The 11,911-nt window shown below is 36.6% G+C and overlaps 1 pseudogene; it reads right to left on the bottom strand.

The window, feature by feature from the left end:
- Positions 1-3,964: 3,964 nt before the first annotated feature.
- LOC113886497 lies at positions 3,965-4,884 on the bottom strand (annotated as a pseudogene).
- Positions 4,885-11,911: the final 7,027 nt, after the last annotated feature.

Here is an 11,911-nt window from a genome sequence, read left to right as displayed (position 1 = left end):
GAAGTATTTTGCACCAATTAACTATTGTACAAATTTTAACCTTCTGAAAAACCTAAAAAAAGAAAATTGGAGAATGTTTACTTTTCTGAGACAATGCAATTGCTTTGGGAAGTTCAACCTATTTTAGAACTATGTATGTGTTTGTATGTGAAAAATAAACATTTATAAGTCTATATACACACATTGCTTACATTTAATGGAAGGAGGGGAAGATTATAATTTTACAATCTCTTATTAGTAGAAAAGCATCAAACTCTCAAAAAAAAAAAATCTTCAAATTGCTCAAAAAAAGTAGTTTCCCCACAGACAAAACAGTAACTTGTACTACCAAAATTAAGTGATTTATTTATTTATTTATTTTCATAACAATTCCTAAGAGAGGGATGGAAAAGACCAACAGGTACTGAATTCCTAACGAATAAAAATTAAGAGTATGCCATTTAAAATTTTGGGGTTTTTTGAAATTTTTTCATAGCTCCGTACCTCTTGTTTTGAATCTTTCTAATATATTGTGTAATATTTAAATCTACTAGTCTAACTAAATTAGGTAAGAGAAGGTATGGTTCATGATGTAGCATTTTCGAAAAGAATCCAATGTAAAGAAAAAATTACTAATTCTATGAACAGAGGTTAGAAATGCCCCCAGGAAACTTCACAAATGCTTATGATGTTAATATTAAATAAGAGACATTAGGCTCTCTTCAGGGAAATTCTTGTACCAGTCCTGGCTCTCCATCTCAAAGAAAGTCTGATTATACACAGTAAAGATCCCAGTGGAAGTTATGATGTATTAAAAGCTGACTAAGCTAACTGTGTTTCTCAGACCCTAAGTAAAGATAATGAAGCAGAAAAAGGACCTGTCAATCCATGATTTATGTGATCAGTGCTCAGTTTTCATGTCCTCTTCAGAACCAAGTGGTCATATCTGAGTGCCCTTTCACTTCCTCAAAAAGATTCCATAGCCAGAAATTTCTGAACAGATGAAAGAATGAAAAATAGGATGCAGAAATGTGTCTTACACAAATCCCACAGCGTAACAGTACATGTGTTATTTGAAAAGTGCATTAATCTGGGGTTTATGCTATTTACGATATCAACTATCCTATCAATGAACCACTTACAGGAACAGTTTCTTGCCTATGAGATCTGTTAGATCATGAATTCGCCAAACAGTCTACAACATAATAGATGATAGATGAAGAAAAAGAATATTGGGTCTAAAGGTCTTTTTCCTAAAGGGGAAAAGAAAGCTTTACTAATTTCATCTGTCCTAAAAGTAACAATATTCTTCTGAATGAAAACTACCACAGTGTGAAAAATCAATTTCTAAAAAAAAAAAAAGAAAAATCAATTTCTGATAACTCTCCCTGTGAATTAAGGAGGAAGGTTATTTGTCTCTGAGTAGGTCCTTGTCAGAGATTGGGGATTTTATCATTTGGAAATGTTTCGGAAGCATTTTAAAATGTTTTCAAGATAATCTAAGTAACCAGCTCCCATTCGTGGGAATTTTTGACTTGGATAAGATTTGAAATAATTAAGAAAAAAAAATTGCTTTAGGGAATTTACCAGATGAGGGCTCTTAAGAAAAATACTAAAAATCAGATTACAATCCTGGAAATATATGCCCAACATTTTTAATTGCAGAAAACTTTATAATACTAAGGGAGAACAAATTGGTAATTATTTTACAATCTACTTTCACCTTCTCTTACTCTGAGAAGACTGAGTTCTTTGGAGGAATGTTGATAGGTAAGGAAAACTTTCAAATTCATTCTATGAGGCCACCAAGACATGCTGGCAAAGCTAGACAAAGATACCACACACACACACACACACACACACACAAACTATAGGCCAATATTACTGATGAAAAATAGATGCAAAAATCCTAAACACAATCTTAGCAATCTGAATCCAGCAATACTTTAAAAAGGTCATATACCATGATCAAGTGGGATTCATCCCAGGGAAGCAAGGATTTTTCAATATCTGCAAATCAATCAATGTGATACACTACATCTACAAATTGAAGAATAAAAACAATATGATCATCTCATTAAATGCACAATAAACTTTTGACAAAGTTCAGCACTGATTTATGACAAAAAAATTCTCCAGAAAGTAGGCATGGAGGGTACGTACCTCAGCATATGCAACAAACTTCTGGCAACCCACTCCAGTATTCCTGCCTGGAAAATTTCATGGACAGAGGAGTCAGCAGGCTACAGTCCACTGGGTCACAAAGAGTAGGACATAAATGATCAACTGTGCTCAGAGTCATTTAAGCATTTTAGAGTAACTATTTCCCCATATTTTCTCAAAAGGAAAGTAATCCAACATCCTAAAAGACAGTCATAACTTGAGCTAGTCTGTAAATATTTCTTTCAAATTATCATTTTCTAACAGCAATTTGAGGATTTTAAAACTGAAAATCCATGAGGAAGTAGCCAACAAAAGCAGAAATGATTTAGTTTTGCCCATGTCACACACAGTGATGGAGGTTAGTGAGTTTAATTTTTTAATTATCAAATAAGTTTTCATCCTACCCACAGAAATCTTGTGATCTCCTTCATATTTCTAGGCCTTCAGAAAAAAAGAGGAGAATCATAAAAAAGAGGCTTTTATTTTTAAAAATTTATATCCTAGATTCCTTACCCCTAATTTGAGTTTTAATCACTAATAATTATTTTATCTTCTGAAAAAAGTCCTCTAACTTTCTCCTCATATGTAACCACAACTTTTCTACCCTCATTTAAAAAAACACTGCTATTGATTTGTTGCTGTGTATCATAAGTTTATGAAAGCTTTATGGACTAAATAGTTAATGTACTAGATGGAATAGGTAAAAACCCATGTTTAAATACAATTCCTAAGCCTCATGAGAACTCCACCAAAAAACCTCTTATTTATTGACAACGTGGCTTGGGCTCATGACAGGATTCTGGACTCTTTAATCTCCCATAGCCCTGTTCCTTGCATTAAAAACACTTGCAAGTGTTCCATTTATTTTTCTTATTTTTTGGAAGAAATAACATTCTTACTTAAGCCAGTCATATCCCCAATATTCAGATTCGTAAGGCCTCCCATTTCCCAACAACAAGAACAAAATAAACTATTTTCATAAACAAAAACAACTAAAAAGTACCCATCCAGGGACAAAACACAGTCAAATTTCAAATTAGAATATTTTCTTCTGCGCCATGTTTACTGAAACAAAAAAAATAAGATAAAGTATAAGCAAAGTATACTGAGATTAATAGATTTTAAATCATAAAATTGAATTTAGTCTAGATGTTTTCATTAAAAGATATACAACTGTAATAAAGCAATAATTACTCTGAGCTATACTTTCCCATCCAGGTAGGATATGTTAACAATCTGTTATGTGAAGGACTGGCTGTATAAAAGTAAGAAAATTCTTTGTGAAAAAAGCAAAATGTGTACTGTCAACAAAAACAAAATTGTTTTTACTTAACAATTTTGTTAAGTATTTATGTAACAGTCATTATGTAACCTATATCTCAGGGATTAAATGAAATATATTCTTGCTCAAGGAAGACAAGAAGGAAGAGAAGAGAAAACATTGATTCATGCTTCCAATGGCAGGTTGTGGATAAGATATCCATGAAGACACAATGTAAATCTCAAGCTCCCTGATTTGATCATCAGTAGACCTGTCTGTTATTTCTACAGGGAAAAACATTCAAACTGAAAGAAAAAACAGATTTAATAATTTTTTGAATAATATTAATAAAAGGGAGAAAGTAAGGAAAGGAAATTGTGCTAGTGGGCAAGAAAAAAGAGACCTATTCTGAAAAACTGGAAATAAATTGAGAGATGACTCAGATATTCTGCCACATGGTGAAAAAGAATTAGAAATATTTTCAATAAAATTACTATGATTAAACACAAAACCTCTTGCCTTTGACCAGCTGCACAGAGAAATACTCTAGTCTATTCAAAATTATCTCCTACTTAGAGTTTTTCTTAGAGCAGTTTTCACAACTTTATTTCTCAAGCTATAGATCAAGGGGTTCATCATGGCAACCACATTCATATAAAAGACAGAAGAGAATTTTTTTCTTGTCCATAGACCCAGCAGAAGATGGTTTGAGATACATAAATGCACATGATCCAAAGAACAGAGAAATTGTAATGATGTGGGAACTGGGTGCTGAGGGCTTTTGATCTGCCCTCTGTGGACTTGATGTGGAGGATGTTGGTGAGGATGAGGCCATAAGAGACAAAGATAGTGAAACTGGGCACAATGATGTTGATGTCCACCACAATGAAAACTACAAGCTCATTGACATAGGTACTTGTGCAGGAGAGCTGGAGCAAAGGGTGGACATCACAGAAATAATGGTTGGTGGTGTTTGCATCACAGAAGGTTAGCCTTGGCATGCATCCAGTGTGAGCCATGGCACCAGAAAATGCCATCAAGTAGGAACCAAGCATAAGGCTGGAACACACTTTAGGGGGCATAATAACATTATACAAAAGTGGGTTACAGATGGCCACATAGCAACCATAGGATATTGATGTCAGCACATAGCATTCAGAAATGACAAAAAGACAGAAGAAGTAGAGCTGAGCCATGCACCCCATGTAAGAAATAAAATTCTTCTTTGATGTGAAGTTAATCAGCATTTTGGGTGTAAATACAGAAGAATAACAGAGATATTTGAAGGACAAGTTAAAGAGGAAAAAGTACATGGGGGTGTGTAGGTGTGAATTCAGTGCAATTAGGATTATCAAATTTCCCAACACAGTGATCATATACATTCCTAGAAACAGGAAGAATAGAGGGAGTTGGAGATTTGGTTGGTCTGTTAATCCCAACAGAATAAATTCAGTCACAAAAGAATAATTTCCAGGAGCCATTCTTCTCTAAGGGAATCTGTGGACACAAGAGAAAGGGTTCCATGAGAGAACAACTTGGCCCCTCCACAGTATTGCATCCTACAAAAGAGCACTGTTGTTTTTCTTTTTTAGTCACTAAATTTTATCCAATTCTTTTAGGATCTCATGGACTGCAGCCTGCCAGGCTCCTCTTTCAATGGAATCTCCCAGGCAAGAATACTGGAGTGGGTTGCCATGCCCTCCTCCTGGGGATCTTCCCAACCCAGGGATTGTTCCTGTTCTCCCTCATTGCATGTGGATTCTTTACCAACTGAGCCACCAGAGATGCCATTATTAGAGCTGTTATAGGCTAAATATAGCAAAGTACGTCACAAACAGAGGGAAGCCCAGTCTTGTCATATGCAAGCATACCTCCTGGAAAATTCAAGGGGAAGAGGGATGGATTAGGATACCATTGTTCTACTGTCATCTCAACATTTCCTCATTCATTTGGACTCTTCCCTCACCAGGATAACTGAGGCAGTGACCCTAACAACAGCCTGGTGTTTTCTTCTAATGCAGGTTAGACCTGATGTGGTAGGAACCAAGAGCACTGTTCTAAACCAAGATGAAGGAACCGGAATCTATGAGAAATACATTATTCCTTTTGTCACAGAGCAAAAGCCATACAGGTAGGAGAGAGTTACACCTACTTATAGGAAACTTCCTGACTTATATGTCATTTGTGTCCCCTCATGTTTCTGAATATTTTCTGATCCCTCTCCAACAGATGCTTCCACTAGTTTCACTTTATTCACAGAACTGGACAAAATGAGAAACAGGGGGAATATATCAGGTCCCTGGACTTTCCACTCAAAAAGGGGAATACATTACTATAAACTGGATTCAGAAATGCACACTCCTTAGTTCAGAAAACCTCAAGATTGACTCCCTTATCAGTTGTCTTTACCCAGTTGATACTGGAGATGCAACTTCCAGTTCCTAAGACTTGATTTCTTTGATTCTCTGATGAGATGGCATCGACATATGCCCTTGAAATCTCTGTGAACCACTGTGATCTATGATAATCGTTTTCAGTTCTTTCATGCAGTATAGAAAAATTAAGGCTCTTGTTTTTCACACTTGCTATTTGATTGGACACCAAAGATTTAATGTGACTGTAATGATGTAATGCATTTGGTTAAAAAAACAGGCTAGATGCTTGCTGAGTCTTTTCCCCAGGGAGTAGATTAGATGAAAACAGGGAATAAGATTATTGATCCCTGTTCATGATCTCTTTTTAGTTCTTTATGGACTCACTCTTTTACTCATTTTTCACTTTACTCTAGGGATTGTGCATCCCTTAGGTGAATCAAAGTATATTCTCAACCTCCTTATTATCTTCACCTCTGAAGGGAAAGTTACTATATTACTTCATTCCCTCTTTACGCCCATTTACTAAGTGGACACGTTTTCTGCAAGGGTCCTAATTCCAGAGTTCTTTATTTCTTTTTCTAAAATGCTTCAAATGTTGAAGTAACTCATTTCTGCTGTTCTCTCTCATTTCTGAAATTATTGATATTTCTGAAATTATTGGTAATGTTGTATATACTTTCTAGTGTTTATTTTCTTAATATATACCCAAAATTTCTACCTGATTCTCCTGCTTGGTCATTTTCTGTAACATTTCAATAACTAAAGTTACCAATCTTTTCTCACCATAGAAAAGAGCAGCTGCTGTTGCTGCTAAGTCGCTTCAGTCGTGTCTGACTCTGTGCGACCCCATAGATGGCAGCCCACCAGGCTCCCCCATCCCTGGGATTCTCCAGGCAAGAATTCTGGAGTGGGTTGCCATTTCCTCCTCCAGTGAATGAAAGTGAAAAGTGAAAGTGAAGTCGTTCAGTTGTGTTCGACTTGTAGGGACCCCATGGACTGCAGCCCACCAGACTCCTCCGTCCATGGGATTTTCCAGGCAAGAGTACTGGAGTGAGGTGCCATTGCCTTCTCCGAGAAAGGAGCAGGGGCCTATGGAATTAGAGAGAGTGTTGGGAATCTTGTCTTCCTTCTTCTATTCTTACTAACTACAACACTTGGAACAATTTACTTAATCTCTCCTTTCAAATGTTTAAAATAGGGATGGTAAAGAGAACACCTCTTTCATTGGGCTGTTATGTTAATAGATGAAAAATACCTAAGTGGAATGGTTGGCACTGTACCCAGCATATGGTGAATAGTCATTAAGTGTCAGCTGTCATTATTTATATTATCACAAATTCCAGTAGGGTCTCCCTTATAACATTCAACAGACTTCTTCCTTTAATTCCTGTGTTCCTCTGTAAATTGTAAATTCTCTAAGGACAAACATTTATTCTACCATGTTTACTATTTTGCTAATGAATCTCAGAACAGTGCAGAGTACACAGAAAAAACTCAATGGCTCTTTCTGAAAAGCAAGTTCTTTTTTGCCTGAAACCCTCCAGAATATATTCAACATTTCTCTTATGCTAAGCCACAGCATCTACAATCACAATGTCCTTCATCCATGTCCCTCAGCCATCACATTATTTCTGGATTTCATGTTTAAACTGAACTATAATGTTGAACTACCGTGGCCACTATTATTCTAGCATTTTCCTAGCTACTTCCTCTTATTTAGTCATGGACACTGCTGCTAGAATAAGGTCTGAAATCATAGCTCTGGCCCTCCCTAGTTCATGAATTTTCAATGGTTCTCTATTACTCACTTGAAAACTGAACCTATGGAGTAAAAATACAGTTCTTAAAATGATGATTAAGTCTTTGCTAAAACTAATGAAGAAATTGAGTCAGAGTTATCTTTGATGAGAAGCCATGAAAATACCATTTTGATTGATTAGAATATATTTTACACAGATTAAATATTGAAAAAACTTTTAGCTTTCTCAAAAATATAAGAATTTATATTTTTATAAATATAAAATATTTATAAATATTTTTATTTATAAAATAAATAAAATTAATTTAAACATCAAGAGCTTCAAGCCATTTCAGAAATACGTATGTATTCTAAATTTAATTTTTTGAGGAATCTTCATAATGTTTTCCATTGTATTGCCACCAGCAGTGCACAAACATTCCCTTCTCTTCACATTCTTATTAATACTCCATTTTCTTTTTGATAATGGACATTCAGAGAGTTGAAGTGATATCTCACTGGGGTTTGATTAGCCTTTCCCTGAGATCAGTAAGCTGTGCATCTTTCCATGTGTGTGTTGACCATCTATTTGTCTTCTTTGGAAAAATGTCTATCCAGTTTCTTTGCCCATTTTTAAATTGGGTTGTTTATTTTCTTGATATTAACTTCTATCGGTTATTTCTATATTCTGTAAATCAACTATTTATCAGCTATGTCATTTGCAAATCTTCTTCCATTCAGTGTGCTGCCTTTTCATTTTTTAAAATAATTTTATTTATTTATTTATTTGCCGGAGTCCAGCTCCAGCAGCCAGGGATTCAACCTGAAAAGATGAATGGTGTCAGCGATAGAAATGAGACAGCCTCTCATTTTTCTTGGACTGCCTGTTTATTTCAAGTTTAAGATTCTTTTTTATACTTTACAAAAACATTAGGCCAGAGGTTTGACATTTTCAGTTCCCCCTCTCCCAGATTTATTATCTCCATAAATCATTGTTGCTCTTCAAATGGAGTTCCTGCTATAGTGATTCTCTCAGAATCAGCCTTATCATCTATTATCTACCTCCTCTAATGTGTCCTGTAGGTAACTTGTGATTACACTGTAGCTCATGCTACATTCCTCAGTTTACTATTTATCTTCCTAAATCCTGTTTGCCCCTAACATCCTAAGCTCACTATCTCTTAAAAAGGCTTCTAGCTATAGTGTCTCTAAAAATTCCTAACTTCTATTAGCTATAGTAAAATATGCTAACTTTACAACATTCCTTAAATCTTTAACTTCTAACTGTTTTAATTATTTCTAAGCCCTAAATTCAGTAAACTCCTTTGCCATAAACATTCTTCTCACAAATAGGCTTCAGATATCAATCCCTCCCATGGCCTCAAGCTATGGCCTATGTGCTCATCCTGGAACACTCTTTTGTAAAAGTCCTTGAACAAATGTCAATGTTTAACTTTATGAATTATTTTCTGAGCACAGCTGCAGAAGGCTTTCTGCCTTCTCATGCTCCTCTCAAGAATAATAAGCACCTTAATATTCTTTTTGAGTCAACTCAGCCGAGGAGAGGAAAAGACAAGTCAGAATTACAAGGCCTAACTCCTTAATCCCAGGTCCATGCCTGCGGAATGAGGAGAGGGGGCTGGGGGCTGTGCCTCCATTTTGTCAGTAATGCCTAATACAGCTCCTGACATCTATTTGTGGCTGTGCCAGGTCCTTGCTGTTGTTCAAGCTTTTCTCTAGTTGCAGAGTGTGGGGGCTACTTTTCATTGCAGTGGCATCTCTTATTGAGGATCATGGGTCTCTGTGGCATGAGAGCTTCAACAGTTGCAGCACTTGGGTCAGTAGTTGCAGCTCCCAGACTTTAGAGCACAGGTACAGTACCTGTGGCACATGGGCTTAGTTGTTCTGTGGCATGTGGTGTCATCCCAGACGAGGGGTCGAACCTGTGTCTCCTGCATTGGCAGCAGGTCTTTACCACAGAGCCACCAAGGAAGCCCTGCCTTTTCATACTGGTGACAGTTTCCTTTACTGTGAAACAGTTTTTCAGTTTGAATAATTCCATTTATTTATGCTTTTATTTCTCTTGGCCAAGAAGACATAGCCAAAGAAATACCGCTAATTCTAATGTCAAAGAGCATTTGGTTTATGTAGTCTTCAAGAAATTTTATGTTCCAGATTTTATCTTCCAAATTTTATGTATCTTTAATTTTTAAATCCATTTTGAGTTTATTTTTGTATGTGGTGTGATAGTGGTCCAGTTTCTTTTGCATGTAGCTGTCCAGTTTTCCCAAAACCCTTTATTGAAGAGGCTATCTTTTCCACACTTTGTATTCTTGGTTCCCATGTGATAGATTCATTGATATACAAGTGTGGGTTCATTTTTGGACTCTCTATTCTGTCCAGTTGATCGACATATGTTTTGTGCCAGTACTATGCTGTTTTGATCCCTATAGCTTTGTAGTATTGTTTGAAATCAGAAAGTATGATATCTCAAGATCAGCTCTTCTTTGTTAAGACTATTTAAGCTATCTTCATGAAAGTGAAAGAGGAGAGTGAAAAAGTTGGCTTAAAGCTCAACATTCAGAAAACTAAGATCATGGCATCTGGTCCCATAACTTCATGGGAAATAGATAGGGAAACAGTGGAAACAGTGTCAGACTTTATTTGGGGGCGGGGGGGCTCCAAGATCACTGCAGATGGTGATTGCAGCCATGAAATTAAAAGACGCTTACTCCTTGGAAGGAAAGTTATGACCAACCTGTATAACATATTGGAAAGCAGAGACATTACTTTGCCAACAAAAGTCCGTCTAGTCAAGGCAATGGTTTTTCCAGTGGCTATGTACGGATGTGAGAGTTGGACTGTGAAGAAAGCTGAGCACCAAAGAATTGATGCTTTTGAACTGTGGTGTTGGAGAAGACTCTTGAGAGTCCCTTGGACTGCAAGGAGATCCAACCAGTCCATTCTAAAGGAGATCAGCCCTGGTATTTCTTTGGAAGGAATGATGCTAAAGCTGCAACTCCAGTACTTTGGCCACCTGATGGGAAGAGTTGACTCATTGGAAAAGACTCTGATGCTGGGAGGGATTGGGGGCAGGAGGAGAAGGGGACGACAGAGGATGAGATGGCTGGATGGCATCACCGACTCAGTGGACATGAGTTTGGGTGAACTCCGGGAGCTGGTGATGGACAGGGAGGCCTGGCATGCTGCAATTCACGGGGTCACAAAGAGTCGGACACGACTGAGCAACTGAACTGAAGCTATTTGTTTTTTTGTGTGTTTCCATACAAGTTTTAGAATTATTTTTTAAGTTCTATGAAAAATGCTATTGTAAGGATTGCAAGAAATTTCCTTGGGTAGTATGGTCACTTTTATAATACTAATTTTGTCAAACCATGAGCAAGGTATATCTTTCCATATCTTAGTGCAATCTTAAATTTCTTTCATCAGTGTCATCATTTTCTGAGCATGGGTCTTTCACCTCCTCAGTTATGTTTATTCCTGGGTATTTTATTCTTTTTAATGCAATTGTACATTTGATTGTTCTCTCAAACTATCTTTTTTTTTTTTTTGGCTAGGTTTGGCTCTATTTATTTTTTTTTATTTTTTATTTTTTTTATTCTTTATTACCCTCCTCCCTCCTCCCTCCCCATACCATCCCTCTGGGTCGTCCCAGTGCACCAGCCCCAAGCATCCAGCATCGTGCATTGAACCTGGACTGGCATCTCGTTTCATACATGACATTTCACATGTTTCAATGCCATTCTCCCAAATCTTCCCACCCTCTCCCTCTCCCACAGAGTCCATAAGCCTGTTCTATACATCAGTGTCTCTTTTGCTGTCTCGTATACAGGGTTATCGTTACCATCTTTCTAAATTCCATATATATGCGTTAGTATACTGTATTGGTGTTTTTCCTTCTGGCTTACTTTAGAGAGATGCAACAAATTGTTGTTTGTTTAGTTTTGTTTCCTGCACATTTACTGAATTTATGAATGAGTACTAATGGTTTTTGGTGGTTTTTGTAGGATTCTATTTTTTCTACAATCATGTGTGCAAAGAGTACAAGTTTTAGCTCTTCCTTTACAATGTGGATACCTTTATGTCATTTTCTTGTCTGATTTCTATGGCTAGGACTTCCAAAACTATGTGGACTGAAGTGGTGACAGTGAGCATCCTAGTCTCATTTGTGATCTTAGAGGAAATTCTTTCTGCTTTTCACCATTGAATATAATGTCAGCAGTGAGTTTCTCACATGTGGACTTTACTATTTGGAGATGCCTCCCTCTGTGGCCATTTAATGAGAGACTTATGAAAAACAAATGTTGAACTTCCACCAAAGATTTGTTTTGCATCTATTGAGATGATTTTATTTTTATTTCAATTTATTAATGT

Source organism: Bos indicus x Bos taurus, chromosome 29 (assembly GCF_003369695.1).
Source record: "Bos indicus x Bos taurus breed Angus x Brahman F1 hybrid chromosome 29, Bos_hybrid_MaternalHap_v2.0, whole genome shotgun sequence".
NCBI lineage: Eukaryota > Metazoa > Chordata > Mammalia > Artiodactyla > Bovidae > Bos > Bos indicus x Bos taurus.
The sequence above is the reverse complement of the archived record's forward strand: the minus strand, read 5'-3'. Positions and strand labels throughout refer to the sequence as shown.